The 8,898-nt window shown below is 37.9% G+C and overlaps 1 long non-coding RNA gene across 1 annotated transcript; it reads right to left on the bottom strand.

The window, feature by feature from the left end:
* Positions 1 to 6,113: 6,113 nt before the first annotated feature.
* Positions 6,114 to 8,483, bottom strand: LOC135609043 (uncharacterized). Its single transcript, XR_010485674.1, has 2 exons — positions 8,158 to 8,483; positions 6,114 to 6,380 (listed from the first exon to the last, which is right to left on the bottom strand). It is a non-coding gene; the product is annotated as an uncharacterized LOC135609043 (long non-coding RNA).
* Between the last annotated feature and the right edge of the window lie 415 nt (positions 8,484 to 8,898).

The raw sequence follows: 8,898 nt of genomic DNA, 5'->3' as shown, positions 1-8,898 counted from the left end.
AATATACGATTTCGTATACATAATATCATTAGGAGCAGAATCATAATTGTCCTTTTTAATCATACATATTTGGTTCCAGACAGATGGGGCATAGAGTAATTGGAGCATATCAGAAACAAAGGAAACATATCGGAGCTTATCAATGGCATATAAAATGTTCCAGAATACATCAACGATCTATGGAACATTACGAAGCAAACTCAATAGTGAATGAAGCATTTCAGAGCATATCAAACTCATATGTCGTACAGAAGCTCAAACGTCGTCCTTGACGTTGCAATCATATCATACTTATCCAGAGCACGAACAAAAATAACTCAACAAAACTCTGGATGTCATATCAAACATATAGAGGGTGTAGTGGGATCTCAGTCAGAATGTGATTCATCCATTTCTGAATGACCACCTGACAAAAGTCTCCCACGTCTGGGAGCTCCATCCACCCACGTCTAGGTGAAGTCAGAGGGGGCCGGCAGAGCATCGCAGGCTCTATGCATAACTCCCTTTACCATTTCTGGCAAAGGTTCACAACTCCCTTTACCATTTCTGGCAAAGGTTCACAACTCCCTTTACCATTTCTGGCAAAGGTTCACAACTCCCTTTACCATTTCTGGCAAAGGTTCACAACTCCCTTTGCCATTTCTGGCAAAGGTTCACAACTCCCTTTACCATTTCTGGCAAAGGTTCACAATATCCCACACACCAGAGTACAAGAAGGCAGTTTCAACAATAAGCAGCATATAACGGAAGCACACGCGGAACAACCAAACGTACATGTGCCTTTTCAAAACAATGATGCAAGGAACAAATCTCTCACAAAAGTATTCATTTTAGGAAAGAATTGAAAGCAAGAGTGTACAGGGATTCCAAGCAATCATAATCAGCTCAATTCCAATAAGAAGGTTAGACAAATTCAGATATCCAAAGGAATGGAACCAAATACGCGAAATCGACCAAAGCTCGATTTCGGACAGAATTCCAGTGGCACATCAAACAAATATTTTAGAATAACAATTATGCTCCAATACCCATAATAAGGCTATGGTCGAATCATATATCAATCTATATTAAGATGGAACAGATTTCATATGAAACAGGGCTCCCAACACTGAGTTACCTCTGATTTGGTAACACAAGGTCAAAATCACAATCACTGTGTTACAGAATTTATAGGGTCGGAATCAACAGACGATAGGGTGGGCAATTGAACTCCAAAATTTTCAAACTATATGTCAAAAGAGAGAATTTCAAGTCTACTTTCAAATAAAATCAGTTTGATACAAATCAGAATTTTCAACAGGGAGTTATAGGCGTTTTAGTATCGAAAGGTCAGAAATCTGAACTCTGTTTTACAGCGTCTATAGGCTCTTTTGAAACAAATTTTTGGGTAAGTATTCGGTGTCCAAAATCTACAAAATCGGTGTCAAAAGAAACACATACGAGTCTAATTTCAAACAAAATAGTTCCTGCCTGAATTCTCATTCTATATTAAAACTTATAGCCGAAACAGTGCTTAGGGGTCAGTTTACCGAAAGACTTTCAGAATCCATGGTTTAAGTCCAAAGAGAGATATATCAGTTTCTAAATAGAAATCTTCCAATTTATTTTGAATCAACATAAAAACAGAGTCAAATACTTATGTAGGATGGGGTTAGAACACTTGCCTTTGCAAATCTTGACCCGAAATGACAAGATTAAAGCAAGAACCCTAAAAGCCCCAATTTTCTTTCTCTTTTTCTTCTTCTTCTTCTTCTTCTTCTTTCTTTCTTTCTTTCCCTGGTCACCCACGAGCTGCCTCCTCTGCTTCCTTAACAACGAAGGCAGAGAGGCTTAAGCGGTGGAATTTGTCATTTGGTGCATTTTGCAGTTTAGTCCTCGTTTTTATCATATTCACGATTAGGTCCTTAGGGTTTACATATAGATCCTCAGATTTTTTTTTTTTGAACAGATCTCCCAAATCTTGAAAATAAGTTACCTCTGATTCATACTCTATTTCTTGTGTCAATTAAAAATAGATGCTTACATTATCACCAGAAATATTATACGAAAATTCGGAAATGAGGGGTGTTACACTCTCCCCCCCTTAAAAGAAAAATTTAGTCCTCTAAATTTATCGTACCTCTATTCGATGAAAAGACGAGGATACACCTTTTTCATTTCCTCTTCTAGCTCCCAAGTTGTCTCTTCTCCAGAATGATGTCTCCAATTTACTTGAACCAGTGGGATGACCCGATTCCTTAGGACTTTTTCTTTCTTATCAATAATCTGAATAGGCTCTTCCACATAGGATAGATCTTTATCGAACTCCACCAGCTCATACTTAATGATGTGAGAAGGGTCATACATATACTTTCTAATCATCGAGACATGAAATATATCATGGACATGGCTCAATGCTGGTGGCAAGGCAATCCTGTAAGCGACAGAACCAACCCTCTCAAGAACCTCAAAAGGTCCAATAAATCTTGGGCTTAATTTTCCTTTCTTCCCAAACCTCATAATGCCTTTGGAAGGGGAGACTTTTAAGAATACAAAATCTCCGATTTCAAACTCAATATCTCGTCTTCTATTGTCAGCATAACTCTTTTGACGACTCTGAGCAGTTTTTAACCTTTTCCTTATTACTTGAATTTTCTCGGTAGTTTCTTGTACCTTGTCCGGTGCTAATAGCTTTCTGTCTCCAACTTCCTCCCAACATACAGGTGTTACGCACTTTCGCCCATATAGAGCTTCATAAGGAGCCATCTGAATACTTGAATGATAACTATTATTATACGTGAACTCAACAAGTGAAATATCCTTATCCCATTCACCTTTCCAATCCATAACATAGGCTCTAAGCAAATCCTCAAGTGTTTGAATTGTTCTTTCTGACTGACCATCAGTCTGAGGATGATATGCAGTACTAAACTTGACTTTAGTGCCCATCGACTCCTGCAATTTTCTCCAGAATCTAGAGAGAAATCTGGAGTCTCTATCAGAGATAATCTCCTTTGGAATACCATGAAGTCTTACTACTTCATTAACATATAAATCTGCAAGTCTATCAAGTGAATAAGTCATATTAATCGGTAGGAAATGCGCAGATTTTGTTAACCTATCAATGATAACCCAAATAGCATCATGCTTCCTCGAGGTTCTGGGTAGTCCTGAAACAAAATCCATAGTAATACATTCCCATTTCCATTCAGGAATAACTAAAGGTTGCAACAACCCTCCAGGTCTTTGGTGTTCTACTTTGATTTGCTGACAAGTCAAACATTTAGAAACATACATTGCCATTTCTTTCTTCATGCCTTTCCACCAATAATGACTTCGAAGATCTCTATACATCTTAGTGCTCCCAGGGTGTAGGGTGTACTTTGAAGTATGACTTTCAGTTAGGATTTGATTCTTGATAACTAGTTCATTTGGTACACATACTCTCTCCCCAAATCTCAATAGGCCATCCTTTGAAATTTGAAATTGTGGCTTCAATCCCTTTTCTACTTCACTCCTCAAGTAGATTAAATGTGGATCTCGTAATTGTCCTTCCTTAATTTGTTGCATAAGATCAGCTTGCACTTGAATGGAGGCCATCAGAATCATCGAGTCTTGCTCTTTCCTCAAAGCTTTCAAATCAAAATTTTCTTCTATTAGCTTCCATTGCTTTACGACCAGACTAGCCATAAAACTTGTAGATTTCCTACTAAGTGCATCAGCTACAACATTGGCCTTGCCTGGGTGATAACGGATGGCACAATCATAATCCTTCAGAAGTTCTATCCATCTTCGCTGCCTCATGTTCAACTCCTTCTGGGTGAAAATATATTTTAAACTCTTGTGATCAGTGAAAATTTCAAACTGTCGACCATACAAATAATGTCTCCAAATCTTTAGAGCAAAAATAATTGCTGCCAATTCCAAATCATGAGTTGGATAATTCAATTCATAACCTTTAAGTTGCCTAGAAGCATAAGCAATTACTCTCCCTTCCTGCATCAAAACACATCCTAGGCCCTTTCTTGAAGCATCAGTATAAACTACAAATCCCTCACTACCACTTGGAATAGTGAGAATAAGGGCACTAGTCAATCTTCTTTTTAACTCTTGAAAGCTTTGCTCACAATCATCACCCCATACAAATTTCATATTCTTCTTAGTGAGTTTGGTGAGAGGTTGAGCAATTCGAGAAAATCCCTCCACAAATCTCCTGTAATAACCTGCCATGCCCAAGAAACTTCTAACCTCTGTTACATTTGTTGGTACTTCCCATTCAACTACAGCTTCTATTTTCCTTGGATCAACAGATATGCCCTTCCCTGAAATCACATGGCCTAAGAAAGCAACTTCATTCAACCAAAATTCACATTTGCTGAACTTCGCATACAACTTCTTTTCTCTTAGTATGGACAACACATCTCTCAAGTGTTCCTCATGCTCCTGATTACTCTTTGAATACACCAATATGTCATCAATAAATACAATTACACAGATATCCAAGAGCGGTTGAAATATCCTATTCATTAGTTCCATAAAAGCTGCAGGGGCATTAGTCAAACCAAATGGCATCACCAAGAATTCATAATGACCATATCGAGTTCTGAAAGCTGTTTTTTGAAATATCCTCCTCCTTGATCTTCAACTGATAGTAACCTGACCTCAGGTCAATCTTAGAGAATACTTGTGCACCCTGTAGTTGATCAAACAAATCATCAATTCTAGGTATGGGATACTTGTTTTTTGATGGTCACCTGATTCAACTGTCTATAATCAATACAAAGCCTCAATGTTCCATCCTTCTTCTTCACTAATAGTACCGGAGCACCCCATGGGGATACACTGGGTCGTATGAAACCCTTATCTAATAATTCTTGTATTTGCTTCTTTAATTCTTCTAACTCAAGTGGTGCCATTCTGTAGGGAGGCTTAGATATTGGGGTTGTACTGGGGACTAGATCAATAGCAAATTCACCCTCTCTATCTAGAGGTAAACCAGGCAAGTCATCAGGAAATACATCAGGAAACTCTTTGACCACTGAAATTTCATCTAAGTGGGTTTCCTGATTTGAATGCTCCTTTACACACACCATATAACAAAAACAACCTTTTTGCATAAGATGATAAGCTTGAAGTGCGGATATTAAGCAAGGAGGCAAATTATGCTTAATGCCCTCAAAGAAAAATATAGGCTGATCTGGTATGCAGAAAGTAATTATTTTTTTTTGTAACAATCAATACTAGCGTGATGAGAAGATAACCAATCCATGCCAAGTATAATATCAAAACCCTGGATCTCTAGGAGAATCAAATCAGCAAGGAGTTCATGGTCTCCAATAGAGATCAAACAAGATGGGTAGACTACGTTTGTTGCCAATGAATCTCCAACAGCAATTGTTACATATAGCATATAATCCAGGGGTTTAGGTAGAATATCCAAGTGACAAGCAAAGTGTTGTGAAACAAATGATAAGTTGGAGCCGGGATCAAACAAAACTTTTGCATTTCTTTTAGAAACATGAAGAATACCTTCCACCACAGATTTAGAAGCTTTAGAATCTTGTTCAGTGATAGCGTACACTCTAGCATGGGCTGAGGGTCTAGGAGACAATGGCTCTTTTTTCCTGTTCAGTGGGCAATCTCTTAATTGATGATCTAGCTTTCCACAACCAAAACATGCTCCAGTCACCCGAAAACACCGACTTGTCTCATGATTTAATCCACATTTTGCACATAACTGAGTCCTCCCCAATGGTTTCCTTTTCTCAAATCCAGATGTCTTAAACCTCTTGTTACTATCTTCATATTCATTTTCTTTGATCATCCTCTAATGACAGTCAATAAACCTCAAATAAAAATAATATTCTTAGTGATTCTCAAATCATGCTCTGATACCACCTCTGTCACGCCCCCAAAAAAAAAATCCATGATATTAAAAATCTTTCGTCACAACTAACCCAGGATCCAAACACACATTTGAGGTCACTAAGAAAACATTCAGATCAAAAATTTCACTTCTATAATCTACCAATTCATAACCCTGTACAATTCATAAACATAGCACACATCACTCGATAATTCATACAATCTAAACTCGACTCATCAAAATAAAAACCACAATATAAATCCACAAGTGGGGAAATCCATGCAGTCACCACAATCATCGATTTACCATAAGTTCATATCATTACACAAATTTAATTTAACATTCCAAAACCCTATACATGAGGGATCCTTTAACTTACGCAAAATCCACAGGTTTAGATTTATAGTCACATTTCATTAGATGCAAGGTAGCTTATACACAACTACATATATGCTAACAAAAGTTCTGCCCAACGTCTTCTAAACTTTCCACTGCCTCAGCCCATTCTTAACATTTAAGCAAGCGATACGCTATCCTGAAAAATTTATCAACAAACGGGGTGAGCATAAAGAGCTCAGCAAGTGACTAACATATCCATAACAAAATAGTACAATTTCCAAGAGATACAGTATCAAAACACAAAAGCAGAATATACGATTTCGTATACATAATATCATTAGGAGCAGAATCATAATTGTCCTTTTTAATCATACATATTTGGTTCCAGACAGATGGGGCATAGAGTAATTGGAGCATATCAGAAACAAAGGAAACATATCGGAGCTTATCAATGGCATATAAAATGTTCCAGAACACATCAACGATCTATGGAACATTACGAAGCAAACTCAATAGTGAATGAAGCATTTCAGAGCATATCAAACTCATATGTCGTACAGAAGCTCAAACGTCGTCCTTGACGTTGCAATCATATCATACTTATCCAGAGCACGAACAAAAATAACTCAACAAAACTCTGGATGTCATATCAAACATATAGAGGGTGTAGTGGGATCTCAGTCAGAATGTGATTCATCCATTTCTGAATGACCACCTGACAAAAGTCTCCCACGTCTGGGAGCTCCATCCACCCACGTCTAGGTGAAGTCAGAGGGGGCCGGCAGAGCATCGCAGGCTCTATGCATAACTCCCTTTACCATTTCTGGCAAAGGTTCACAACTCCCTTTACCATTTCTGGCAAAGGTTCACAACTCCCTTTACCATTTCTGGCAAAGGTTCACAACTCCCTTTACCATTTCTGGCAAAGGTTCACAACTCCCTTTGCCATTTCTGGCAAAGGTTCACAACTCCCTTTACCATTTCTGGCAAAGGTTCACAATATCCCACACACCAGAGTACAAGAAGGCAGTTTCAACAATAAGCAGCATATAACGGAAGCACACGCGGAACAACCAAACGTACATGTGCCTTTTCAAAACAATGATGCAAGGAACAAATCTCTCACAAAAGTATTCATTTTAGGAAAGAATTGAAAGCAAGAGTGTACAGGGATTCCAAGCAATCATAATCAGCTCAATTCCAATAAGAAGGTTAGACAAATTCAGATATCCAAAGGAATGGAACCAAATACGCGAAATCGACCAAAGCTCGATTTCGGACAGAATTCCAGTGGCACATCAAACAAATATTTTAGAATAACAATTATGCTCCAATACCCATAATAAGGCTATGGTCGAATCATATATCAATCTATATTAAGATGGAACAGATTTCATATGAAACAGGGCTCCCAACACTGAGTTACCTCTGATTTGGTAACACAAGGTCAAAATCACAATCACTGTGTTACAGAATTTATAGGGTCGGAATCAACAGACGATAGGGTGGGCAATTGAACTCCAAAATTTTCAAACTATATGTCAAAAGAGAGAATTTCAAGTCTACTTTCAAATAAAATCAGTTTGATACAAATCAGAATTTTCAACAGGGAGTTATAGGCGTTTTAGTATCGAAAGGTCAGAAATCTGAACTCTGTTTTACAGCGTCTATAGGCTCTTTTGAAACAAATTTTTGGGTAAGTATTCGGTGTCCAAAATCTACAAAATCGGTGTCAAAAGAAACACATACGAGTCTAATTTCAAACAAAATAGTTCCTGCCTGAATTCTCATTCTATATTAAAACTTATAGCCGAAACAGTGCTTAGGGGTCAGTTTACCGAAAGACTTTCAGAATCCATGGTTTAAGTCCAAAGAGAGATATATCAGTTTCTAAATAGAAATCTTCCAATTTATTTTGAATCAACATAAAAACAGAGTCAAATACTTATGTAGGATGGGGTTAGAACACTTGCCTTTGCAAATCTTGACCCGAAATGACAAGATTAAAGCAAGAACCCTAAAAGCCCCAATTTTCTTTCTCTTTTTCTTCTTCTTCTTCTTCTTCTTCTTTCTTTCTTTCTTTCCCTGGTCACCCACGAGCTGCCTCCTCTGCTTCCTTAACAACGAAGGCAGAGAGGCTTAAGCGGTGGAATTTGTCATTTGGTGCATTTTGCAGTTTAGTCCTCGTTTTTATCATATTCACGATTAGGTCCTTAGGGTTTACATATAGATCCTCAGATTTTTTTTTTTTGAACAGATCTCCCAAATCTTGAAAATAAGTTACCTCTGATTCATACTCTATTTCTTGTGTCAATTAAAAATAGATGCTTACATTATCACCAGAAATATTATACGAAAATTCGGAAATGAGGGGTGTTACATTGATGATGCTTTATTATCAAACAACGATTCCATGGTCCCAATGGTGTATCTGGTCCTTAGACTTGAGATACCAAGGATGTTTTGTATGAGTGCTCCACTCTTCGATACCGGACTTATAGGTTTGGATGTCCCAGATCTAGCACAACCGGTGTTCGGGAGTGGTAATCAACCTTACGAGGGCTATTGAGTGTCGATAGAGGATCATCTACTCTCGGTGTTATTAGAGGAATATCCCATGTGTTCTTGCTCAGACAAATCCCTAGCCAGGGTCATTCGGATTGAGAGAGAAGGAGTTCTTCGGGAGAATCCGATTAGAGTAAGACTCGAGTAGA

The sequence above is a fragment of the Musa acuminata genome, chromosome BXJ2-4, assembly GCF_036884655.1.
Source record: "Musa acuminata AAA Group cultivar baxijiao chromosome BXJ2-4, Cavendish_Baxijiao_AAA, whole genome shotgun sequence".
NCBI lineage: Eukaryota > Viridiplantae > Streptophyta > Magnoliopsida > Zingiberales > Musaceae > Musa > Musa acuminata.
Note: the sequence above shows the minus strand (reverse complement) of the source record. Positions and strands in the feature narration are given on the sequence as shown.